This window comes from Caretta caretta, chromosome 1 (assembly GCF_965140235.1).
Source record: "Caretta caretta isolate rCarCar2 chromosome 1, rCarCar1.hap1, whole genome shotgun sequence".
Taxonomy (NCBI): domain Eukaryota; kingdom Metazoa; phylum Chordata; order Testudines; family Cheloniidae; genus Caretta; species Caretta caretta.
In genome coordinates this window covers 153,927,322-153,953,984 of record NC_134206.1, presented here as the reverse complement: position 1 = coordinate 153,953,984, position 26,663 = coordinate 153,927,322, and the positions used below count along the sequence as shown (strand labels likewise).

At 48.8% G+C, this 26,663-nt stretch overlaps 1 protein-coding gene across 7 annotated transcripts in view; it reads left to right on the top strand.

The window, feature by feature from the left end:
* Positions 1-26,663, top strand: part of BCOR (BCL6 corepressor) — a 95,261-nt gene that overhangs the window by 5,222 nt on the left and 63,376 nt on the right. For 5 of the 7 annotated variants that reach the window (XM_048864409.2, XM_048864385.2, XM_048864426.2 and 2 more), the window contains exon 1: positions 22,374-22,879. The exons of 1 other annotated variant lie outside the window; for it this stretch is intronic. The gene's annotated coding sequence lies outside the window, so the exon portion shown is untranslated. Of the gene's footprint in view, positions 1-22,373; positions 22,880-26,663 lie in introns of those variants that run through there. One more of the 7 variants, XM_048864399.2, reaches the window with a different exon arrangement.

Genomic DNA, 26,663 nt, shown 5'->3' with positions numbered 1-26,663 from the left:
GCTACTACCTTCATTTTAATGCCAGATCCAGTCAGGAGTTTCAGATGAAGACAGACACTCTGCAGTCATCCCCACACCAAGGAACATGTGCTTCTTATCTCCTTCCCCTTTCTCTGATTCTTCTGCCCACTCCTCCCAGCCCAGCCCAGCCCAGCCCATTGTTTCCTCCACTTGAAAACCTGATCTCAGCTGAGGCCCCACCTACCCTCATGCTGAAGTGGTCAGATCTCACAGTACAGGGAGAAAACAGAAGGGAAGAAGCATGGAGATCAGATGTACACCATTTTGAGGAACAGACTATCTTCTTCTGAAGCCTGTGGACATTGTCTGGCCCTAAATTAAAGAAAAACAACTTAAAGTACAACCAGTCTCAGTAGAGGTGTTCAAAGACCAATGCTTCCCCATTTATTTAAATGGAGGATTCGTTTCTTTCTGGCCTAATTTCTCTTATGAGGTGACTGGCTTAAGCTCAGACACCTCCATAGGCACAGAAAAACTTTGAACTTGTTGATGTGTATCTTAATTAATTTTTAAGATAAATTGGAGTGCTATTTATTTATACCATACTTAATAGGAGAACACTGAACATTTTTAAAAATAAAGACAGGGTGAAACTCACTTTTGTTCAGAGAGCAAGCACATGGCCTATGCATCTGTTAAGACCCACTTACACCTTCAAAACAGGACTTAAGTGAGGCATAGGCCTAGTGCTAGCCTTCAGGGGTGAGCTTCACTCACAGTGAAGGCTGAAGTTCCGCAAAGTTGTACTGGCTACGTGGCACCTACATCAGCCAGCCAACAGCTTGCAGAGAACAGTACAGATCTGTGTTGGATGAGTGAGACCTCATAGAGACTGTTGGGTCTCCAATGTTTTTAAAAAGGAAACAATAGCTTGTAGGGGAACAGTTCTCCTGGCCTAGGTACCTGTGGTCCCCTCTGATGTAAGATATTTAAACAAGGGTATGTCAATATTGGCTTTAGACACATGTATCCCAATCCTGTTCTCCTTGAAACTGACAAAACCTCCAGAGAGTCAGATGGGAGCAGGAGCAGGCCCAGAAACAGTACATCAAACTAGAATAACTTTCCTCATAGCTGAATGGAAGAAAGAACATGTTGTAATGAGTCATTTCGCTATGTGCAGCGATAGGTAAACTAGAAAGGATAGAAATGATCCTGAGCATACAGTGACCCAAAACTGCACGTCTTCTAGTTTTTAGCTCTTTAGCTTTATAAAATTACAAATTGCATTTTGATGCATTGAAATTAATGTGGAGCCCATGTGACTTACCTCCAACCCAATGATGCTTTATAACAAAGGTGACTACTCCATGTTCACTTTCTATAGAGAGGGCAAACTAAGAACCGACTTTGAATGTGAGGTCTACATAACAGTCATTTAGAGCAGTGCTTCTCAAGCTATCTGATGTGGGGGACTGGCATTTTTTTTTCCAATGTGCGCGCAGACCGGCAGCCAATGGCTTGCGGACTGGCACCGGTCCACGGACCACCACTTTGAGCGGCACTGATTTAGAGGGCAGTGATAACAACTGTGTGAGAGGATGTCCATGATCAGGATAGACAAATATATCTATAGACACAACCTTTCTCTTAGCTAGGAAAGTTTGGGCTGTATGTAGAAAGACCAAACCTATATGGCTCCGTCATCGTAAACTGTGGGTATCTGAATGATTGGTGCTGTTAGGAGCTGAAAGTTGTACCATGTGTCATTGCAAAAGTAATTTCCCCTACATGCTCAAATATAAGGGCCTAGAACCTCTGGGGTAGTTATGCTGCACAGAGCATATATCAGGTGTGTGTACAAAAAGGTGGCTTAAACCTCACATTTGCACTGCCCTGATCCTGGTGCTGCCCGGTGCTGGCTGATCCCCCTGTGCTGTGTTACAGAAGCCTGAGGCTCCTCTACTTTACACCAGGGGGCAAAGATGCATCTGGGGATTTGCATAATGCAGGTTTATCAGTGCCATGTCCTCTCTCCTGTAGCCACATCCATTTACATGGATACACAAGCAGCAGGGAAGATGAGTTGCAGAGGAGACCCTAGTTCTGAGCCGCTGGATGATCACCCTTATGTAGGGTGAGCTTTCCTGTGCCAGCTAAACCAGCTTTACCCCCAGACTGTGTGAGTGGTGCAGCCACACCACACCAACTGATCTGGCCAAAGTCTCCAATCTGTACTATGACCTCTGACATAGTATATATGCATTATTGGTCCATTGTGAATATATGAACTCTTGGTCTAGATTGCAATTCCTACGCCAATAAGGTTAGTATTGATTGTAATCATCTCTCTAGGATGGTGTATGACCATGATATAAGAGTGTATACTCATTCCCTGAATGGGTACTTTTTCTAAAAAGATCTAAAGAACCAATCTAGAACAAAAATTAGTCTCCATTATATTTGGTAGAAAGGGTAATATAAATATTAATGCATGTCCAAGCTGTGTATGCTAAAGAAGCAACATTTGGATGAGGGCAGAGAGGAAGCCTGTTTATGAGGCTCAGGACAGTAATTTATAAGAAAGCTCTTCAGGTCAGAGACTCTCTCAATGTATGTTCGTACAGTGCCTAGCACAATGTGGCCTTGATTTTTGATAAGAGTGTCTAGGAAAGACTGTTACACAAATAATAAGAGGAAGCTGGCGTTCAATCATAATTTATTTTATGTAGGTGAATCTAATCTTTTGGCATCCATTCAGCTGTCTTTGAGTTAAAACTGCAGGTGTATCTTGAGAATAAAGAGGGGAGTAGGGAAGTAGGTGCTGTGAAGTTAAGACATCTATCCTCCGGGAACCTTTGACTGATATTCTCACATACTTGGACAGGCAAGTTGAGCCCCTAGATAAGGTCATCCTTAGGTCCAGAAGATGACCCAGAATGTAAAAAGGATGAACATAACGAGGGTTTGTTGAGTAATGTCAACTATCACTTCTTTTCTCATGTTTATAATTTACAGTTACAGCTGGATTCAGGTGTTACTGATGAGGAAAGGCAGAAAATGCAGGAGTTCTGCAGTCGCTTCTTTGTGCTTCAATAGATTAACGGATCTCATGGTTTAGCATTAATCTGAAAGCCCTGTAAATAGCTAGTTTTGAGGAAAAAGCACTTCACTCTGTCTGTAAGACTTCTGCAGCCACTGTGAAAGTTTATGGTGGTCAACCTGTGCAAAGTAATGCCTACCTCACAAAACAAATGCTCCTTAGTTTGATCAACTGGTGCCCAATATGCTGAAAACAATATCCTGCATGCAGATGGGTGACTTATAAACAAAGTCAGTGTTTTTAATAGACTATATTGCAGAGAACAACTATTAAAGGTGATCTCTACAGGATTTTAAACATGGATTTGGACTCATTTGCTTCTTTATCCTGGGGAAAGAAGGTCCGAATGACATCTTTACTTGCAGCCGTGTTAGTCTGTATCCGTAAAAAGAAAAGGAGTACTTGTGGCACCTTAGAGACTAATAAATTTGTTAGTCTCTAAGGTGCCCCAGGTACTCCTTTTCTTTTTATCTTTATTTCTCAAAACAAGGCTTTTTTTCTGTTTCATTGTTTTCTGGGTTTTTTTTTAAATCTTAGTAATATCAGAAAGGAAATATAAAATAATTGCTGGCAAAGTTTGCAGATGATACAAAAATTGGCAGCGTGATAAATTATAGTAAGGATGGGTCTGTTCTACACAGCGATCTGGATTACTTGGTAAACTGGACTCACTTTGAATGACATGTTTCAATACAGCCAAATGCAGTGCCATACAGTAAGGGACAAAAAATGTAGGTTTCATTTCCAGCATGGAGGAACTGTATTTTGGAAAGCAGCGACTCTGAAAAGGACTTTAGAGGCCATGCTGGAAAACAAATGAACGTTAACTCCTAGTGTGATAGCATGGCTAACAGACGAACACTACTTTTGGAAAAAAGAAAAGGAGGACTTGTGGCACCTTAGAGACTAACCAATTTATTTGAGTGTAAGCTTTTGTGGGCTACAGCTCTTTGGGAGTGTCAGCAGGAGAATATAGAGTAGATATAGAAAGTGCCTTTGTTTCTGCTTCCAGCATTAATGAGACCATTACTGGAATACTGTGACCAGTTCTGGTGTCTGCATGTTAAAATGGATGTTGAGAAATTAGTATGGGTTCAGAAGAGAGCTACAAAAATGATTTGGGGTCTGGAAAACCTGTTTTAGGGTGACAAACTAAAGAAACTCAATCTATTTAGTTTACCCAAGAGAAGGATACGAGCTGATTTGACATGGTATTTACAAGTATCTAGAGGTGGAGATTTCTGATACTAGAGAGCTCTTTACTCTAGCAGAGAAAGGCATAATTAGATAAACTGGTTAGAAGCTGATGATATGAATTCAGACTAGGAATAAGAGGCACGTTTTAAACAATGATGGTACATAACAATTGGAACAATGTACCTAAGGATATGGTGGATTCTCTGGTGCTTAAAGTCTTTAAATCAAGATTGCATGTCTTCCTAAAAGTTCAGGCAAAAGTTATGGGCCAGATGACTGGGTGAAATTCACTGGCCTATGTTATGCAGGAGATCAGACTAGATGATCATAATGGTCCTTCCTGGCCTTAATATCTGTGAATTAGCTATTTCAAGTCTCTTAATCCCTGATATTTCCAAAGGTCTCAAAGATGTGTATTGTGAACACTCAGATCTTAATTGTAAATAGGCAAGGGTGTTACAACTGTTTAAAATAGACTTCTCTTTCAAACATTAATTGGGCAATGGAGTTAAATAGTGGTTAACAAACAGGACAAAGAATTCTAGAATGGTCTGACAAAAACCACTTCCCAGTTGTGCAGCTTTGTCTTGTGATGCCACAATTTTACTAGTTCTCTAACTGCCATAATATTACAGGTTACGTAAGAGCTGATATGTTCATGAAAATAAATAAATAAATACGCAGCCAACACCCCTGAATGCCACCCTTTTGCCCCATAAAATCTCCTTCCGGCCCTTCTTTATACATCACAAAGAAGCAGAAAAAGGCAAAAGGCAATGGGACCTGTTTTAAAGATAGAAATCCATTCTCTCACAGGAGAGCCCTGCAACTTGTCTGAATGAATGGCAGGGGAAAGGGTAAGGGGGTTTAGAGAGACACCTAGATATTCTTGAGATTATTTAAGCTATTAACTTTCCTGAGGTTTCATAAAAACACCTCCAGCCAATTGTCTTTACTAAACCACAATATTTTTCTCAAGAGGGAGGAAGGAGGTAAGTTTTCAAGGCACAGCTTGGTTTCTAGTCCCTTATATGAAGAAAACCTGCTATGACTTTCAGGGGTCTTGTAAATCCTACCTGTTGTTCTGTGGAGATACTAAATATAAGGTACATTCAGTGCCTTGTTAATCTTCCTAATCAGAAATGGAACCAGAGATTGTAATTGGTGCAACAAAACACTGAGTTAAAAGTGTCTCAGAGACTGAGCTCTGTGATTTGATGTCTTAAACACACACTGGAGTGTTTCATGTGCAAACAGTGAAGTAGGGAATGATGTCAGGGAAGCCTTGCAAATTCACCAGGCAGGCAGACCAAGCAAATTGTCCACTTTGAATAAAATTAATATGACTGACCACCAACTTCTGGTCAGCTTCATGCTCTCTAGTGACTTGTTCATGAGCTTCTCTTAGTAGATAAGAGGGTATCAACTTACACTCACTGCACATGAGAGAGATAGGGAGGTCAATGGTGATGGAAAACAGCACAAGCAAATGTGAATTCCTAGCTGGATAGGGGCGTAAACCCATTAGTTGTACATAATTTGAGATCACAGATCAACTTGTCATAACATACTACCATAAATCTATGCTGCTCTCAGAATAACAATGCAAGAGTCCACGCCCTTTGGGAACTGGAGGAGTAAGCAGGAAGTAAAATTTACATCCAAGTCAATGACCTAGGTCAGGACACGATCCTTCAGTACTTCCCCAAACAAAACCTCCAGGCTGCACAGAGTGGCCCCTAACATAGTTATGGCAGAGAAGTCTTGGGGAAGCTTATTTCATTCAATTTCAAAGAATTTGAGATTGCAGGGCTTGAGAGACTATTGTTAGGAACACAACACAAGAGGATGAAAGGAGCTCTGTAGTTCATTTTACATGTCCAAGAGGCATTTTCATGCTCCATAATGAGAAGGGATAATTTTGAGGAAGTTCACATCAAAGGGGAAAACATCCTGAACATTTGCATAATTGTAGGATTTGGAGAATAATAAGACAAGCCTGCTGCTTAAGAACCTGGACATAGGCCTTCAACTGGACTTAACATCTGGGGCTAGTGGTGTATGTTTACTTACTTGGTCTAAGACCTCCTTGGAGGCCAGAGAGGGAGATCTGGAGATGTGGCTATAAAAATAACTTTGACCTCATGGGACAAAAAGAATTAAAAATAGATTAGCTTAGCTAGCTGTTCCTACTCCGAAGCACTCCAGGCCTGACTGGGAGAACTGCAAGCCTTATGCAGGGATTAGCGTCGGGGCCCCAGAAAATGCAGGACGGCTAGATCATTGAGGGCCATTGCCTTGTTGAAGAACCAGCTCCATTTGTTGCTAATGACTTGGAATGCCAAACCATATTCAGGGTGCTCAGGAAAAAGGCTCCAGGTTAAATGCACATAGTTTGAATTAGCTGCTGATAGCAGAGGGCGGGGTAGTCAGCAACATCTCGTGTTTATGCGGCAACAAATGCAGTTTAAACAAGGCAGATCATTTCCCCCAAGAGTCGCCCCGTGGGGCACCATAGAATTAGTCAAACGTTTCTCTCAGAACTCAATGGTGCAAGAAGTAGGCGAGAACCTCTAGTTTCAGGGTCCAACAAGGGGGGCTCCAAAGAGTCGATTCGTTAAGGCGCCGTGTTTCTAGAAATACTCGACAAAAGTCTAGAAGTCTGAGTATGTCATCTCTGGGATGCCAGCTGAGTCCTCCCTTTTCAGCGAAGACTGAGGCAAATGCCAGTCAGAGCCTCCTGCCGCAGAGTGAGAGCTAGCTATATACCACCCTGCTGCAAGACACATCGCTGCCAAGCCAGCGAAGACTACCGGTGCTGAAAGGACACTGGAGCACATTCCCCCCCAGCTGTCACTATCCATTTGGTACCTCTGTGGATTACTCTGTGCTCTTACTAGGTGACATATGCGTCACGTAGCCAACACATTGCTAACATAGCCTCCTCCTAGCCAGTGCTCAGAGCCTCCCAGTCCTCACCAACCACTTTGCTGACACAATCACACGAAGACTTGTATAAATGGATTAAATAGCAGGTTCGCATTAGTGCAGAGAAATACTTCACCCAAGGATCTCTGCTACCTCAGCGTCACACTGCCACTTTCTTTAAGCTCGTCTGTAACAATCTACTAAGGAACGGTCCCATAACTGGTCTTTGAGCATCGCTTTATAAATAAAATTAGTGCCTATCAAATTTGTTAGTCTCTGAGGTGCCACAAGTACTCCTGTTCTTTTCACCCCAGAACAGATATTTGATGTAATCCCGATTTCCCTGCTACAGTTAACGGGTCATTGTATTCGTAACAAACTCGCCTGTTCAGAAGCATAGCTGGAAAAAAACAGTTTGAGTTGAAGGTTTTCCTTCAAAAGGGTGTTTCCTACCAGGTGTGTTTATATGTGCCTCTGCACCCCAGATGTAGCTCTTAGAATCCATTCAGCCATGTTACAGATGTCAAAAGAACAAAACAACCCATGAAATAAAGATGAACAGCCAATAATAGCTCCTTAGCCATTATTTAAAAGTGTGGTTTTGGCCTATGTCTATGTACTTGTTGCAGAGACATTTCAACCTTGCATGCTTTCCCAAGAAGAAATTTATGTAAAAGTTGGAAGAAGTCATACTCTGGTAGCTAAAGCCCAGCCTTGCTGAAGATTTGTGATTCTGCCCTACTCATTGCTGAACTAGTACTTTAGTCTGTGATTAGTCCCATTCAAGCCAATGAGTGTACTGGGAAGCCTTATACTATTTCTCTCAAGCTGGAGTCAGTCCCTAAATAATTAGTCCCTCCTGCAGACCTTATTCAGGCAAAAATCCCAATAATTTTAATTTCTCAACATTTTGGAAGCAGACTTTTTTTTTAAAGACAACAGTGCATGAGATAAGGAGGTTAAGTCCTAAATGTTAGCTCCTTGGCTTTTGCCATAACCTTAGTGTTCTTTAAAGGGCGCTCTTCTATTCAGATTTAGCACAAGCCCTGAAGTGACTGTGATACCAGATAAGTAGGGACCTACCAAATTCAAGGCCATGAAAAACGTCTCACAGACCGTGAAATCTGGTCTCCTCCCGTGAAATCTGGTCTTTTGTGTGCTTTTACCCTATACTATACAGATTTCACAGGGGGAGATCAGCATTTCTTAAATTGGAGGTCCTGACCCAAAAGGGAGTTGCAGGGGGTTGCAAGGTTATTCTTTTTTGGGGGGAGGGTCATGGTATTGCCACCCTTACTTCTGTGCTGCTTTCAGAGCTGGGCAACTGGAGAGTGGCAGCTGCTAGTTGACAGGTTTCAGAGGAACAGCCCTGTTAGTCTGTACTCGCAAAAAGAAAAGGAGTACTTGTGGCACCTTAGAGACTAACCAATTTATTTGAGCATGAGCTTTCCTGAGCTACAGCTCACTTCATCAGATGTTTACCGTGGAAACTGCCTAGTTGGGCACCCATCTCTGAAGGCAGCAGTGCAGAAGTAAGGGTGGCAGTACCATACCATATCATTTTTCCTTCTGTGCTGCTGGTGGCGGGGGCGCTGCCTTCAGACCTGGGATCCTGGCCAGCAGCCCCCGCTCTCCAGCTGCCCAGCTCTGAACCAAGGCTGCCACCAGCAGCAGCGCAGAAATAAGGGTGGGAGTACTACAACTCCCCCTACAATAACCTTGTGACCCCCCCCCCCCCACAACTCATTTTTGGGTCAGGACTCCTACAATTACAACACCCTGAAAATTCAGATTTAAATGGCTGAAATCATGAACTGTATGATGTTTAAAATCCTATGTCCCTGAAATTGACTAAAATGGAGCATGAATTTGGTAGGGCCCTACAGATAAGTCATTATGCACTTATTTAGACATTTTTTTAGAAGCAGCCCTGTAACACAAAGATAAACCTGGCACCGAATTGCCAGGCCAAGTGACTTAAATATGTTTATTCTTGCTTGGGAAATCCAGTCTGCGTGTAGAGCCCCATCCTGCTTTCATGACACAGGCAAAACTGCCATGGCAAAAAACGGGGTTGGGCCCTCAGAGAGCAGAGCCCGCTTCTGTTTGCTCGCTGTACCTTCAGCTCTTATAATTTCCCCTGTCATTTATAATCAACCCCCCCCCCCCCGCAGCCCCCTGAACCCTTCTGAGGAGGGAGGGAAACTAAAGGCAGCTGCGCGCAGAAAAAGGTGCTGGAGACGGAGAGTGACTTTTGGGGCTAGAGCAGAGCCTTGGAAAGGAGAGATTTCTGTTCAGAAAACTCCGCTCGCATCGTTTCTGTCCTGCCCTTGAACTGACAAGTGAATATCTGCCTCACAACCAGAAAGTAAATCACATCGAGCCTGGCTCAAGGGAGAGCGTACAACGCTTCCCTCGGTTGCTAAGAAGTGGAAGATTTCTGCTTTCCAACACAGTCTGTTTTCTATGCAATATTTACTCTGGGAGCCCGCAGAAATGCGTTCGCTGTTTATGATGGTGAGCGTAGAGCAGCTCCCATTTTCCTGGTACAAATCAGTTGAGGAACCCCCGTGGCGAGGAGTATCAAAGTGAGATCGGCTTGGTAATCCTCCCAAATCATGGTTTTACTGCAGCTCTCTGGAGACTTTTGAGCAGGGTGCAGCGTAGTTAAGTGAAGGTCTGGGCGACTCTTTCTCCTTCCACTTTGCAGGCAAAACCTGCCTATCCTGTGCTTGTTTAGCTGTGTAAACTTCTGCTATTTACTGCCCGTTTCCTTAGGCGCAGGGAATTTGATCAAACCTTTATGATATGCCGAGAAGCAAATGCAAATGGGATTTTGAACATTTAACTGAGTCAACAGACAAGGCACTTGCCCCTGTGAGCGTATCGGTTCAGTAATATGGCTCCGAGGGTCAGCCCGCATGATTTTTAATCTCAAAAAATATCTAAAACTAGCCCTACTGTAATCGTATTAGCCCAATTGCATTTAAGGAGGAAAGGGCTTGGTGTCTGCCTTGCCAAAAGCAGACAAAGGTCTGAAAGGCAAGGCCTCCGGGTGTGCCGCAGGGGGTCGAGATTTGTTAATGTTCAATCTTGAATGAGAGACCAGGTTAGTGAAACGTCTCGAGATTTTTCTAAACAGCGCATGATTAGACGATGTAGAATTTCCCTTCGTTTAGCAACTGAGTTTGCCAGTCAGGCTCTTGGCAAAATTTAAAATGGAGGAAGTAAAAACCCAACACATAGGACAAAGTATCCCGGAGTGCTGCTTTTCCTTCTGCCACTTGGGTATAATTTCTCTTTGGAAATTATGCTAAAATAACATTGTGCATAAATTAATGATTTATTTATTTGGCTAATAACTTTCACATTCTTGCTTATATTTATCTAGGCTAAAGGCCATCTGTAAAATGCCCCGCAGCTGTAGCCAGTGCTAAAACAGAGTGCCTTGGAACCAGAAATCAATGTCCCTGAAATGAACAAGTGGACAAGTTACTAGGTTCAGTCACTCCACACAACCATTTCTTGATCACCAAATAGATGAAGTAGGCGTCCGCTAACGGAAACATTTGAAAAGGCCACATGCAAACCCTTTCATTGCCGTCGATTTAGACAGGCTAATTTTAAAGTCACAACTGACCACGCACAAAAAATAAAAAACCTTTGGTCAGACTAGGGAATGTGAGAACGATCACATGCTATCCAGATTTACACGACAATAAAACACAATTAGCTATGATAATGGCGCCAGAAATAATTGATAAAGTGTCTTATTTCTCTTTGTATACAGAAGGCAAAATAGACACCCTCAGTGAGATCACACTGTGGTACAAAACCTCTGCCCAGAAACACCAGCACTGATTGTGCATTTTACATTTAAGGGGGGGAGGGAATATGTGCTCCTTTAATGCAAATCATCTTTACACAAATAGATTTGCAGGCTCACAAAGCCCCCGCAGACCTGACCTCTCCCTACATAGTTCGTAGCTATAAGCTTGGGCAAGCGGCTAACCCAAAACCCACGTCCCTAGAGCAGATATTATCCGTGAAAACGCCTTGAAAAATCAGTCACAACTCAGGGCTGTTTTAAGAAAAGTCCGATTAGGAAGGGCTGGAACTAGCCTGCAACTAATCTCCGAGGCCTTCATGCCTCCCTGGCGAGCAGCGCCCCAATGCCATGTGCAATTAACAGAAAAGGACTCGGAGAGAGCAACGCTGAATTGAATGTGCAGACTTAAAAAAAAAAAAAAAAAAAGTTAGCACTTGGGCAACTCTGAGGGCGCCGCAGAGGGGGAGAGAGATCCCAGAACTGTTAGATCAACGTGCCCGTCTGCCCGGGAGGCTGACACCATCCTGCCGCGAGTCCGCCCAGCAGAGCAGGTTTAACCGGGCCAAATGCAAAGCGCCAGGGCCGCCTTTTGTGTGCAGCCCCATAAAACAACTCCAGGCAGGTAAAACTCCTCCGAGCCTGGCGTGCCTCTTGCACTAGTAGGCCACCAGCGCTGCGCACCTCCTGCCCACTCCCCCCCAGGCGCGCACCCACGCACACTAGATCTTTCCCCCGTCAAGAAAGGTGTTGGAGACCATGGAGACCGGAGGAGGGGGAGCCCGGTCACGTACCAAAGCCCAGGGCAGCAGCAGCAGCCAGCTGGAGCCCAGCGAGGTCACGTTGTGTCTCAGACCCAGCCAGATCCCCCGCCAAAGGTTCCCCTTCCCTGTTGCCCGTGGGGAGAGGAAGGAAATGGGGGGAGGAAAGAAGCTGCTGGGGGAGTCCCCCCCCCCCCCGGTCCAAACTGCCTCCCCGGCCAGAGAGCAGCAGCGCCAGACAAAGGCGAGCCTTGCAGAGAAAAGGGGACCCGCCAATACCGGGCTGGGAAAGGCGGGGACGCGCCGCGCGGCTGGGAGGCTAGTGGGGTCCGGCCGACCAAGGGGGCTCGGAAACCTGCCCTGCTCAGCTGGCCTGGCGGGGAGGAAGAGGAAGCCGAGCGAGGGGGGGAGGGGAGACAGCGCCATCTTTTCCTGGCACAGCCACACAGCCAGCGCTCGGCTCGGCCACGGTGCCTCTCGGTTTCTTTTTAGCAGCGGAAAACGTGCGATTAGCAGGCAGCCAGGCGGAGCCGCCCTCCCAGCCCCGCGCCCACACAGCCCGCAGCTCGCTCCCCCCTCCCTCCGCGTGATCCCGGCGCGCAGCCTCTTGCTGCAAAGCCAGATCGCAAAACAACGCCTGCCCCAGCCTGAGCGCGGCCAGCCAGGCCCCGGGGTGGGGGGCAGCTGCGGGCCCGACCTCCCTGCGTGTCACAGCGCTGCTGCGAGTGGGCACTCGCCCTTGGAGCGGGAGTTCCGCGCCCCCTGCTTTGCGCAGCTGGCCCCGGGGGGCGAGCCCTAGCCCTGCCGTACCCAGGGGTGGGCTGCGCGGTCACCGCTTCCGACAGCGGGGGCGGAGAGCCAAGGCCCGATTCCTCTCGCTTTTCACACCCCGCACCTTATCGCGGGGAAGCAGCTGGGCGATCCCCGCCCGCCCGCCAGCCAGGCAGCAGGGAAAGGAGGAGCCGGCGTTGCAACCCTAGAGCTTTACGCTCCCTCCTAGGGGAGGGGGAGCCGAGGCCCCGCTCCGGCTGCTGCCTCCTCCCCCGCGGGGCGAGGGTGGGGTGCGCTCCCAGTTCTCCGCTTCTGGGGCCCGACCCTGTGTGTGTGGGGCGGGGGGGGGGGGTCCTCTCCGGGCGAGAGCTACCGCCCCTGAGCCGGCACAGCAGCCCACAGCCCCCTGAATAGCGCTTTATTATCCAGCGCTCAAACCCCTCATTGTGCTTGGCAGAATCACCTGCCTCCGCTGGAGCCGGGCGCGGCAGCCCGGGCCATACGGAGCTCGCGCCGGCCCGGCCCGGCTCTCCCCGGGGCGCGGGAGGAGGGGCAGGCAGCTCGCGGGCGCCCCGCACACTGGCTCGCCCGGGGAAGCCTGGTCAGGCAGCGGCGGCTCTGGCTCCGACGAGTCCCACACAAGCCAAGCGCGCGGCCGCCTCGCGGACCTGCTGCTGCCTGGGGGTGGGTGGGGAATTTAAACGGGGCTGGGGGGGGGGGGGGGCTGAGCCTGGTGAGGGGGATTTGATGGGTGGTTGGCTGAGCCGGGGGAAGGAGGGGGTTGGGTTGGCTGCGCTTAGTGATGGGGGATTTGAGAGCGAGAGAGAAGGGGAGGGAGGTGTTGGCTGCGCTTGGTGAAGGGGGATGGGGGGGCGGCTGCCGCTCATGCTGGGGAATTTTTCTGAGGGGAGGGCTGCGCCTGGGCGTGAGAGGGGATGTGGTGTGGGGGTGTTGATTGCGCCTGCCGAGGGGTATTTGATAGGAGGTGGGAGAGACAGCTCCTTGTTTCTAATAAAGGAAAGGACTTTTATTGAAGGATAAATGCAGGGAACGAAAGTAGTGTGGGTTGCGTCTGGTGAGGGGGGGATTAGACGGGGGCAGCCACTACCCTTGGTGAGGGGGGATTTGGTGGGGGCAGGGATGGCTGATCCTGGTGGTCGGGATATGATGGGGGAAGGGCTGGCTGGCCCTGATTGCTGGGCGGGGGGGCTTGATGGGGGGGGTTGGCTGGCCCTGATTGCGGAGGGGGGTTGATGGGGGGGGGGGGGGTTGGCTGGCCCTGATTGCGGGGGAGGGCTTGATGGGGGAGGGTTGGCTGGCCCTGGTGGTCGGGATTTGATGGGGGGAGGGTTGGCTGGCCCTGATTGCGGGGGGGGTTGATGGGGGGGTTGGCTGGCCCTGATTGCGGGGGAGAGCTTGATGGGGGAGGGTTGGCTGGCCCTGGTGGTCGGGATTTGATGGGGGGAGGGTTGGCTGGCCCTGATGGGGGTAGTGTGGGCTGCCCCAGGTTGAGGAGTTGATGGGGAGTGCGGGCTGCCCCTGGCCAGGGGCTGTGTGTGTGAGTCAGGGGGTGGGGAGGTGTCGGCTGCGCCTTGCCGGTTGGGATTTGATAGGGGCGGGTAGGAGACAAGTCTCCTGTTTCTAATAAAGGAGCCGGCTTTTATTGAAGGATAAATGCAGGGAACAAGAGTCGTGTGGGTTGCAGCCGCCGAGCTTCGTTAGCTGCTGATGTGACTGTGAAGAGAAAACGCTTCGCAATCATTTGAGAGCGAGAAACGCCTGGGAAGGAGCCCAACATCCCCTCCTGCCCCCCGGGGAGCCCCCCCCATCCTCTGTTGCAGTCGCCCCAGACTCAGTAGCTGAGGGTGCCTGGGGAGCCAGGAGACGCAGACCCTGCTAACGGCTGGGCTTGGGGGCTTGCCAAGTTGCTGTGACTTAGGGGAACTCTGGGGATGACTAATCGCCTAGGGCTAGGGCTTAGCGAGGTGGTTTTTTGTCATCAGCTGCTGTCCCACTCGCTACGAGAAAATAACTGCGGCGGGTTTCTGAGAAGGAGCCTGGGGCTGCGCCTGGCCTCAGGGAACTCCCCTCTCCCCGCATGGAGATCAGCTCTGCGCCCTCAGCAACTGCCTCGGCGGGGCTGCTAAGCCGGCCGGGCCCGGCGTGCATCAGTGTGTGCGCTCCCAACTAGGAGGGGACGGGGTGTGGGGAGGGTGTGTTATGGCGGAGGGCTGCGCTGTCTGTCTAGGCTGAGCCAGGGTTTGCGAGCTGCACCCTGCGGGGCATGACCGGAGGGAGAGAAGTGAAGAGGAGCTGCCGAGGGCGGAGACTCAGCAGGACCAGGCCCTGTGGCCTCGGTTTCTTGGAGTGGTGGGAGAGGGTGTCTTCATGCCTGGGCCCTCTTCTCAGCATGTGTGGGAAGGGGAGGAGGTGGAGGAGATTCCTGGCTCTTCCTGGATTTAAAGTCTGGTCGTAGGGGATGAGTGAAGGGATAAACATGTCCCGATTCTGTCCTGGTGGAAAGATGGAATGGGGGTGGTTGTGCTCAGAGAAGTGTCACTTCATATTCCAGGCTGGTTGTCCTATGCCTATGTGTCTGGTGGTGGGGGCTGTATATCCTGCGTCTTTCCGCACTGTCTTCCGAGTTCAGAGGTGCTGAATGTCTCCAAAAGTTACATTGGAGAAATTGTGTGTCTGGGCCTGTCCGGCTGGAGAAAGGGGCTGCATGTCCTTTTACTTCTATTCCAGACCGCGGTGTCTGGGGATGTGCCTACAACAGGGGATGGGAAGAAGCCGCCTTGTTTTAGCTCCAATGAGAAGCAGATAGCATATAAAATAGGGTGAAATTGTAGAACTTAACTAGATGTATAAATCTGAGAAAGCCCTCTCTTTTGTGAACGACTTTTTTTAAAAAAATCTACTTCTGCACTAGTTCAATCTGCAGCCAGTCCTATGGCATTTCCCCCGTTTTTAACTCTAAAAAGGCCTGTAAAAAGTCAGTAGAGGCTCTTATTTTATATTAACAATCACCATATGTTGACACTGTTATGTGACCCTCCCAGATACAGCTACCTGTTTAGTTTCAACTCAGTGAGTGGTTAGTAAAACAAAGACAAGTCCCTTAACTACTAAAATAAAAGCCTGGCTAGTAGCTCAGTGTAGTGAGTGAGAACAAAAGCTCTGATGCACAGTAAATCTTAATTATTCCTAGTTTTATTTAATTTAATCAATTACGTGAATAATTCTGGCTTCCAACAGCCACATTTAGAAGAAAACCTTTACTGACTGAGCTACTGCTTTGTTTTAGTTATAGAAACCGGTGGAAGGGAACTTGGTTGTGAATGCCTTTTTTAAACTGAAAATACTTTTATTTTCCTTTGGCTTTTTGAAGCTGTTTTCGAAATGAACATTTCAGAGATAAGAGGTGACAGATCCAAATCGCTGGGGGGAGGTTGTAAACGGACGTTTTGCCCCAGCTTACTGATATCTTATCTTTCACACTTGCAGGGCGAAAAAAGTGGCTTATCTTTGTACCCACCCCCCTCTTGCCTTAATTGCTAAAAACACTGCGAAGTGTTAAGTACAGGACTAAGGAATCTCTCGGTGTCTTCCATGAAAATAATTATGTTTAAAAATTTGGAGATGTTCTCTGTACAAACACAGAAACCCTCCTATGCTTTCCCTCCGCCGTGCTTTAAGGCTGCACATATCCATCTCAAACGTGTGCATTCAAGTTAGGAAAACCGCTGCTGCTGGGCTTGCAGCTGAACTGAAAATCCAGTCACTTAATACCAGTCAGCCCACAAGGACGAGTCATTGGTACATTCTGTCGTTTTCACGTTTAATTCTAAAGTATGAACTTACAGTCACCTCTAAAATAGATAGAATAAAATCCCTGTTTATCAAACCAATAGCAGAATTGTACTGGCTCTTCAGAAACAGGATTAGCTCATGGCTTTACTCCCCCTTTAAAATAAGGTAGCTGGAGGTGATTCACCGATTGTATCAAATTATTAACATATAAGCTAGTGTCTGCAAAAACACGCTTTAAAATAATGGCGTTTCCCCCTTCCATTGTATGATATTTAAACTCTGGAGCTTGGTGGATATTTGGTCGTTTGTCTGTGTCACATGCAGGCCGCTAATGGCTGGGATTCCAGGCGCTGTGTATTGCGCATTACAGAGATGCCTGGTACATCCTGAAGGGTCTGATCAGTGTTTTCAGTATAAAACCCCATCATGGAGGGTTTATAAATCAACTGCAAAAATTAGCTGCAGACTCAGACGCAAAGGGCTTTAATTTAAACACGAATTTAGCAAGCGATTAGGGCGCACAGAGATTGAATTGCTCTGTTCAGAGCTCAGATTCTCTCCGTAGTAGTTTCAGTGTCTGCATGCACAGTCCGTGTATGCTACCAATATTTAGATCATTGCGTTGCGACCTAGAGTATAAAAAGGGCTGTAAAACCAAAATAGTGTATTCTATTTTTTATTCCCTTTAAGAATTCTCCTCCCCCGCCTCCCTTCAGCCCCCTGCTTCGCAGCTGCATCTTCCTGCTAGGAAAACTGGACAGGATTTCAGACAGTAGTCCTTTCAGAACCTGTCAGCATCGCTCCTTGATTGGTTGTCAGAGCACTGGGAGGCGAACCCTCCCCCTGGGGATGGGCATGCTGCTGCTTCCCCGGCACCCCAGAAGTGACAGGCAGAGTCTGATAACACAACTCTGCTCTCCAGTGTGCCAGCAGAAAAAGCTACTCTTTGCTCACCAGTGCCTTCCCTAACTATTTCTAGTGTTTTGAACCAACAAACAATCAAAATGGCTGAAATATTAAACTTCAAGAGGTGGCTACTGTTCACTCGCTATATATGGTTTTGTTTTGGAGATATTAATCATGGTTTTCCCAATATGCTTCCCAAAAGACGAACTCGAAGGGACAGCCTTCTTTGTCCAGGAAGCACGTATCTTTATGTAATTTACCTATTCAAGGAGCTGATCAGGTACATGATACATAAAACTGCCTAAGTAGAGAGAATGGAGGGATAAGTGTACTAGTCTGGTGACTACAGAGTATTTCAGGAAGGTGGGAATTATTAAATTAGTTTGTTACAATTTTGTGTGGTTTCTGCCATGTACCAAAAACAGCCAGGAAACAGACAAACAAGGCTGACACACTATACTTAAAGCTTTTGCTGGGTTTGTTTCCTTAATATTATAAATTAAGGATTGAAAAACAGCCTCAACTTTGAATTTTCTCTCTGATGCGGATGAGTGTCACAACTTTGATAAAACCTAAACATATTTTTCCTATTTGGTTATTGAATGATGCTGATCTGTACAAGCCATAGACTTTTCCATTATAATAGTTATTATTCAGGGTTTTTAACTGTGAGGTACCAAGTAATCAGACCTAAACCTGGAACACAAATTATAAAACTGAATCTTTTGTTGTTAGTTAAGATGGTTTAAAACATAGTTGGGAGATATCAAAACCACCGATACTGTTTTATTGAGTGGGGGAAGGATGTGAAGCAATATTTTGGTCATTTCCCTTTGGAAACAATCTCAGACAGTAGCCATAAGGAACTAAAACTGGATCTAATATGAACAGAATTGCCCTGTGCTACAAAATACAATTATAGGAGTTGTAATATGAAAACTCACTTTGATTTCAATGGGAGTCTGTAGGATTTTGTAACAATATGCTGGCATTGTGTCAGGCCTGAAAGAACTACTGTACAGACCCTGCATAAGGCTGACTGAAGCTTGTCTTGCTTTGTTATTCAGATTTCTCCACGTCCATTAAAAACAGACTTACAATTTGCAAGGATAAAGGTCTGGTTTAAGACACACACTGGCAGGACAATTCAAAGCTCAGGATAGTGATCGGTTATTTGTAGGCTTTTTCATGGCACTAATCATCATAGTTTCTGAGCACCACAAATGCATTATTTAATGTATCCCACAGTACCTCTGTAAGGTGGGGAAGTATTATTATTACCATTTTGCAGATGGAGAACTGAGGCACACAAAGATTAAAGTCCCAATCTAGTGCACTAGCCATAAGATTTTCTTTGAGGGCTGGTCTGGGATTTAACTGTCACCTTCTAGTCTAGAAGTAAGAGTGATAAGGGAGGTACACACAAATTTCAGAATAAGGTATTATTTGTACTATTGTGATTCATGGAATGGCAGGTAAATGAAAGAGGGAGTGAAATAACCTCCTTTTTAAGGCCTCATGTTAGAAGTCCCATTCTACCGTTAACAATGGATTTGTCTTTACGAGGTTGTTAAGTGCTTAACGTTATTGGAACAGTTGTGTTTGTGAACGCATTCTCACCATACTTTATAAAAACATCAGCGCAACGACCCCAGCGTCTGTGTACGGCGGCGCTCTCTCTAAGCTTTCATTGAAATCCTTCCTTCACTGAGTGCAGTGTACAGCGGCCTGACCTCCGGGTCAGCTCCCTTAAGGGCTCGTGGGAGGAGGAAGGCGGCCTGATAGTCTGTAGGCAACACTAGGCTCTGAATTTACCGAGGCGTTGCCTTCATCGCTTGAAGGAAATGCAGCCCTGTGCGTTCAGAAGAACCGAGCCAACCCGGTTGAGGGATTGAACTGCAGCTCCAATGGCTTCACAGGGAAGTGTGGATCACATCTGCCACTCTCCAATTGCAAAGCTTTGGGACGTGAAAACAACAATAAAGCAGACAGAAGAACAAACACGTTTCTGTTCCTCCGAACAACGAACAAAGTTAAAGAAAGTAGTTTTAAAAAATAAAAGAGTGATCAGTTTGGTCTTTTCTCAAGATAATTTGAACAGGAATAGTTCTAAAAATATGTGTGAAACAGGGCCCTTTTTAAACTAGGAACGGGGTAACTGTTTCATTACAACATGTAGCTTTCATATACACTGTGAATCAGGAAATGTAAAGAAGAAAATATTTTTTACAGAGAATTAACTCAATCCAATTGCAGACTTTACCCACAAGGAGAGGGGAACCTATAGTTCTACCTTTCAAGTAAAAAAAAAAAGCAATTTAATTAGGTTTTTCCCCAGGGGAACAAAAATACCAGAGGCCTTTCCTCCAGCTCTGTGTCTGTAACTCACGTATGTTCAGTCTAATAACTTTTAATGTCTAGCCCTAAAACGTCTTTATAAAAAAAAATAGCTTTACAAGGTAATAGGCCAGGTGTCCTTCTGCTTGTTATCCGAGATTAAAAAACCTGTGTGATAGTTTTCAGATGTAAACCCAATAAACCTGGAATAAAATATAGAAACTTTTTTCAGTGTTTGAATGTGAACCCTTGGTATCACAGTGGAAAACATCTCAGATGCTCAGTATATGCCTAAGGCACTTGCAACTCTTTTCTTAAGCCTAGATATCTACCTACTGCTTAAAAATCCCATTTCATTTGCATCAGCTGTTTTTAGAGGCTTGAAGGCAAGGCAATTCAGTTGTGTGTCTAGAGTTTCGGGTTTCAAACAGTTGATATTTCACTTCTGCTTTGAAAGGGACGATATTTTTAAATAGACACATACCGAAAGCTAAAACAGTATGAATAAAATCTCACAGAATACCAACTCTATTGTCAGAACTTTTTAATTTTTTATCTGCCTGGTAAAACGCTGTTGGTTTCTAAGATTCAGGACTTCAGTTGTTTTTTAGTCCAGTCTTCTTTAGGGAACTTCTGTTTTTCCACCTTTAAAGACAAGTCACTCCTGTCATTACAAAATACATCTTTATGAACCAATACGTTTTGTTCCCCCTATTGAATAGACACCTTTTTTAGTCAAGATTAAGGGTTTGTAAAAGTACTAAGGTGAACACGTTATTCAATTTCTCACACTGAATCCTCCACGTAGAGATGAAAAATACAATGGGTTAAATTGCCTACGTTAACCGTGCTCTATCTGGACAGAATTAACAAAGAACAGTACTAATAAAGGCCCGCTTCTGCTCCCATTAGATGCAATGGCAAAACTCCAAGTCACTTCTATGGGACCGGTATCGGGATCCAAAGATTACTTGTGTGAGTAAAGCGAGCAGGATTTCCCCCTCAGCATCCTTAAATGGGGGTAGGGTTATGCTGTAGTCTCTCTTCTGCTGTTAATTTCAGCTACTAACACTATGAAAAATGACGGAGCACTTTGTATACCTATACCGCTAACGCAGAGCAACCAAATGTATGAGTATCTGTCAAATCGGGCGTTAAGAACATGAAATTTACCAGCTGAGCTGCCTGAGCCAAAAGCTGCGCTGCCAAAGTAAATAGATGCAGTAGATAACCACCAACCCAGCGATTAAAGGGCTCCAAAACCTATGCAGAAATCTTAAATCAGCAGTAGAAAATCCAGGAAGGAGAACTGCGTTCTCCAAGCGCCACCCCACCCCACTATTTCCAAACAATTCACACGCCATGAAAATGTGTTAAGGAGTCTCCGACTTGGATCAGGCAACAGATTTATAATCAGGGTGGCGTTTCCACGCCGAAAGGGAAGCCGTTGAGATACGGTGCTTTTTAAAAAAAGGGATCAGAGGGGAAATGTGGGGAGAAGTAGAGCAGTCCAGTGCAGGGGTGCGTGTGATGAGAAGGAGAAGCTGAGCGTTGCGATGTGGAGAAAGACATTTTTGGGGCAAGGGCTGCCGGGCGAGGGACGCAGTACGGGAAGGGGGCGGGGGGGAGCGAAGTAGAAAGTGTGTTTTGGAGAGGGGGGGGATAAAGGCAATCTTCCACTGGAGGACGATTGTCAATGAGAATTTAAAAAGGGCCTATGTTGTGGCGTGGGGGGAGGTGGGGAAAGCACTTGGGACGGAAAAGCTGGGGAGGGCCGGGAAAGCCGGGGGGGGGGGGCGTGTGACTGAGAATGGAGAGTCTGATGGGGCAGCGGCGGGCTTGATAAGGAAACCGTGTACTTCGGGAGTGCCAAGGAGAGCGAGCGGGAGGGAACAAAGGGGCACTTCCAGCTGGGGAAGGGGTGCTGCGGGTGGGGCTGAGGGGCGGAAGAAAGAGAGCGCTTCGCCGGCGGGGGAGGGGGAGTCCCCTCACCTGAGCAAGCGGGGGCGATTCGGAGTAAGACTGGCAAGGGGGAATAAAGAGCTTCCCCCCCCCGCCCCAACACAGCCCCTCGGGAAGGGGGCTGCTGCGAGCGGATGGAGGCAGACCGGCGAGCCGGGGGCTGCTCAGACAGGGCCCGAGAGCCCACGCCACGCGCGGGAGCGGGAGCGGGGCTGAGCCCGGGAAGCGCGCGCGGAGCCGGGCCGGGCCGGGCCGGGCCGGGCTGGCCGGGCGCTCCCCGGCGGCAGCGTGCTGGGGCTGAGCGGCGTCCGGCGGGCTGTCTGGCTGAGCGAGCTGCCGCCGCCGCCGCCGGGCTTTGACAGCTTGGCGGAGCGGAGTGAGCGGAGCTTTATGGTAATTGCGGTTCTCCACTGGCCTTCTGGGTAGCGAGCAGGGGAGCAGCGGGCGGGGGAGACACTTTCCCCTCAGCCGCTGCTGGCTGAGGAGAGCGCGGAGTCTCCCCGGGACGCCCTCAGCTTTGGGGCGGGGGGAGCGGGGCCGCGTGCCCGCCCGCCCGCAGGGACGGGAAGGGGGAGCCAGCCCCGAGGTGCGGCCGGCCGGGGGCAGGGAGAGAATCAATTAAGGGACGAGAAAAGGCTCGGAAGGGAAACGCGGGCGGGGGGTAACTTGCTCCGGGAGAGCGCGGCGGCGGCGCTGCTGCTGCTGCTGGCGGCGGCTCCCTCAGCGCAGCGCCCGCCCGCTGGGGGGAGGCGGGGGCGGCGGCTGGAGGAGGAGAGGAGGAGGAAGGGGGGGGGGATGTGAGGGGAGCGCGGCGTGCAGCACACGGAGCCCGGGCTCCCAGCGGCAAGGGGAGGAAGAGCGGCTTTCCCGGCGGAGGGGGATTAAATCCCCAGCCACACACACAAAGCCGCGGCCAGGCCACTGGAGACGCCGGCCCCGCGGCGGGAGCGCGATGTAGGAGGGCAGCCGGCGCCGGCAGGGGACACTCAGCCCGGAGCAGCCAGCAACATGGCGCTGCCAGCCCAGCGCCCGCAGCCCGAGTGAGCCTGGCGGGCTGCGGAGCCCAGGCAGCAGCAGCGTAGCCCTCGCCGCGGCCACCTGCCCCGCCAGCCTCTGCTGCTGCCCCCCGCGCGGCACGGAGCGCCCCCGCCCAGCGCCGCAGCGCGGACACACGCCCCGAGAGAGGGGGAGGGGAGCAGCAAACTTTTTGCATCCACCCAGCCCGAGCTTCCCTTCCGGGGAGAGGAGGGGACTACAGCCCCGGGACCCGGGCGGCCGCACTCGGCGCTGCTGCTCTCCCTGCCGGAGCACAAGGTCAGTGCTGCGCGAAACCTCGCTGCTGCGCGGAGTCCGGAGCGTCCCTTCCCCGCGGCCGGCGGGGCGGCGGGGCTCTGGGGAGCGGCCCGGCCCGCCCTAGCGCTCCCCTGGGGGACGTGGGGCGAGGGCTCGCTGTGTGGCGGGGCCCAAAGGGCTGAAATGGGCAGCGAGCCCAGCGGGGCGAGGGGGTGGCAGGTAGCCGTCGCTGGCCGCCTGGGGGCGGTGGGGCCTCCTGGGGCGAGCCTCGCGGGCGTGGGTGCCGCGGAGTGGAAGTTTGTCGGCAGTTGGCTGGTAAAGATGCCCCCGGGGAGGCAGGGTGGGGTAAGCAAAGGGGAAGCTGCCGGTCGCGCTCTGTCTGCGCCCCAGCAGGAAAGAGGAGGTGGGGGGTTCCCGTCGTGTCTCGCTTTCCGATCTGGAAAGGGCTGTGAAAGCCCCACCTCTGGCAGCCGCCACGGCTTGCTCCCAAGGGAAGGGGGTGGGGGACACTTTTAAATCAGGGGAGAGGGAGGGCACGTACTCGGCTTCCCCTCCACGCCAGTGCATCTGGTGGAGAAGCCCAAGCGAGAAGAGCCACATTCATGGGGAAGAGGCTGGGGCTTTCGGGCGCTGGTTGTTCCAGGGCCAGGTAAAGGGTGGACTTTTAACGCTGTTTTTAAAGGAGCTGCTGCGTGAGGTTTTCTCGTTGATTTGCGAATGCAAAGGGGTTTTGTTCTTTGAAGCTGGGGGCGGCCGGGGGGGGGGGGGAGGAAAGGGAGCCAGTCACCGTGGTTACCCATTCAAAGATCATTGCTGGTATGGGGTCCGGTCTGATGTAGAAGTTTATTCATTTTAAATCTAGTTTTTAGTGGAAAAAAAACTACAGGGACGATAGGAACTTGCTATCAAAGGCTGATCAGGGAAGGACAGACAGGTCTATTTTCTGCAAGCCCTCGCCAACTCTGAGGCTGGTCTGCGCAGCATATGGGGCATGTATTTGATGTTCGTGAGGCGAGTCCGGGGGCGATATTTGCGAAGGTTTCACGTTCCTCTTTTTTTTCTCTCTCTTCCTTCCTTTCTTCTTTCCGCGATGTGTGTAGGATCCGAGGTTGCGGGCGGGCGGGAGGAGGGGAGGGGGGAACCAATGACTGGTGTAACACTGACGAACTGTGGGATTGTGTTTAATGGTCTCGCCTCAGAGCTTGTTGCAGCATTAATTTCTTCTAATGAATCTTTTGCAGAAAGTCCGCTCATTGCTTTCATCTGCTCCTCGGAGCCTGCAGCTTTGCATTCGTGTTTTGTATTAAAAACGAAAAGAGCCTAGCCCGCCTACAATGTGGTAGCGAAGCCTGGTTGTTTCAAGGCTTTATTAACTTTTCCGTGGTGAAGAGGTCATCGCTCCCTATAAAGTGGGGATTGGCAAAGGGCTGTGTAGCCGACCCTACTAGTACGATCTGGGAACAAAGATAAAAAGGAGGAAACCTCTCCATAAGGTGGTGTTAAGTACAGTCTTGAGTATTTCTTGCCGTGGCGTTGGAAACAGACACCAGACACCGAAATCAATTGTTACTGGGTGTTTAATTCAGCTTTGCCAACAGAATTGCATTCCCCCCCCCCCCCAATCGCAGAACATTTACATTCTGTTAACCTTGGAGAATCGTGTCTGGCTGCTTCTGTCACGCGAGTCCATTAATGTAGCTTCTTCACTGAGACGTTGGTGCTTATATATTTGTCTAGGATTCGGTGCAATTGCATTTGTACACACGGATTAATTTTCCTTTCAGTTTTTAAGTGGAAGCCGTCGGTTTTTCTGAGAGGAAGACAAGGCAACGGGCACCGTAACTGCTTTTGGGGGGATTAGGAAGGCGGGTGTATGGGGGCGGGGGGCGTTCAGGCAGGGGTTGCAGTTCCGCTCTTTGAATTGCTGTCACAAATATGTGACTGAGAGTATGTTCTGGATCAATGAGTTGCACAGCTCATCAGCTATTTCCCAGCTTTTTGCAGGATTGGACCTCCACCTCTAGTACCGTCCCTCTTGAATACGCAACTCTTAGGGAGAGCTAGAGACAGAGCAACACTTCGGTTGACTATAGATGGGTGTGAAAGGGCGTGATTAAGAAGCATTTAAATTTCCAGGTTAATAGGTTTGTTCACTGGGGGAGGGGGTTGTTCTTGTTCTGCCTTCCACACTGACCCTGTCTTTCTCGAAGGGCGGGGAAGGCCCTGGCACTCTGAGCTAAGTGTTATGGTCGTGGAATAGAAAAAGTGTGTATCGTAGCAAACGCTAAAAGAGCAGACAAAATCCTATTTGTCAGGCATGAAGGTGGGCTGTTTTGAAGGCTACACATGTACAGTGAAGGATTATGTTGCGGACACTGTTTCTTTATTTCCTTCGCCATTTCTAAGGTGAGTGGCGGAGGCTGAGGGACCGGGAAAGGGCTTCTCCTGGTATTGTTTGTCCGTCTGTGATAGATCGGTCTAGACAGCCGTTCAGGCTCCCTGCGAGCTCAAGAACCGGAGCCTGAAAGGGAGAGTGGGGGGACCGAGAGGAAAAGGTCACGGCGGTATTTTTTGTTAACCCTTAAAGATGAGGAAAATCTAGATGGCTGGAGTAGTTAAAAGAACCCGAGAAGCGATTGGAAGGAGCCCGGAGGGAAAAGGGGCAGCGCTGTGGATCGTGGGCTTACCCCATGCATCTAATTGCATTTTAAGAGCTGTTTCCCACAACAGGAAAAGAGTTTACGAGGCGAGTGCCAGATTATTTCGTTCCCAGAAGTTTCCTCTGTTTAGAAACTCTGAGGAGCGCGTTAACCCCGTGTCAGATTGGTGCGGGGCCAGACAAACACAGAGGGGCGCACAAAGGCTGAGCCTGGCGTGCAAGGGGCCCCGCGAGAGAGCGAGCGAGCGAGCGGAGCACGCAGTTCGTGTTTCCCCATCTCTTCTCTCCGCCGCCCTCCCCCGGGTCACGATGGAAAACCCACAGCGGAGATTCACAACCACTCCGGGCGAATACCGAAAGGAAAGCGAGTTTCCGCGAGAGCTTTTCAGATCGGATCAACTTCTCCCCTCCCACCCCGGAGCCCTAATGACCTGGGGGTGGGGAGGGAGTCGACTTTGTTTTATAGCACCGGGCTGCCCTCGGTTTGTTTAATGTATACACGGAAAGGCAGGCAAACCTACCTCAGGTTGTTTTGAAGCACAGCGGACTTCACAGGGAGGGTCATACCTCGTGGCCCGAAAAGGCAAACAGGGACTAAGGCTTGCGTTCCTGTTTGGGTTACTTTGAGTGGTGTATGGGTTTTCCTTTTGTAATAAGACGTTGTCAGTGGAATACAGGCGACCGTGTTGTGTAAGCCTATGCGGTGCAGATTAAAAGGAGTTAAGGCTCCAGAGCCGTAGATAAAAGCTGGTTTGTGTTGGATTTGCCTGCAGCGCAGACCATCCTCATTCCTCTTTGTTTGAGCCCTGGCTCAGGGCGCTCCAGCCTTATTGGAAATATTCCCGAGGAGTCAGCGCGGAGCCAGGGCAGCAGGCAGCTCAGCGTTTATTTACACTTCACATCTAAATACATCTTTAATTAGATAGAAGGAACACCGGAAACGGTAGATTGGTTGCATATCTAATAGAGACGAGTACCAATAGACCCTACAGAATTTTCTTCTTCTCCCCTCCCCCTCCCCTCCGCCCACCACCACAAAAAGAGCCCATGAAAACCAAGCCAAGAATCTGGAGACTGAACTGAAATAACCTCGTAATAAACCACACAGATCTCTTCTGAGGTTATTCTAATGTTAAAGAAGTACTT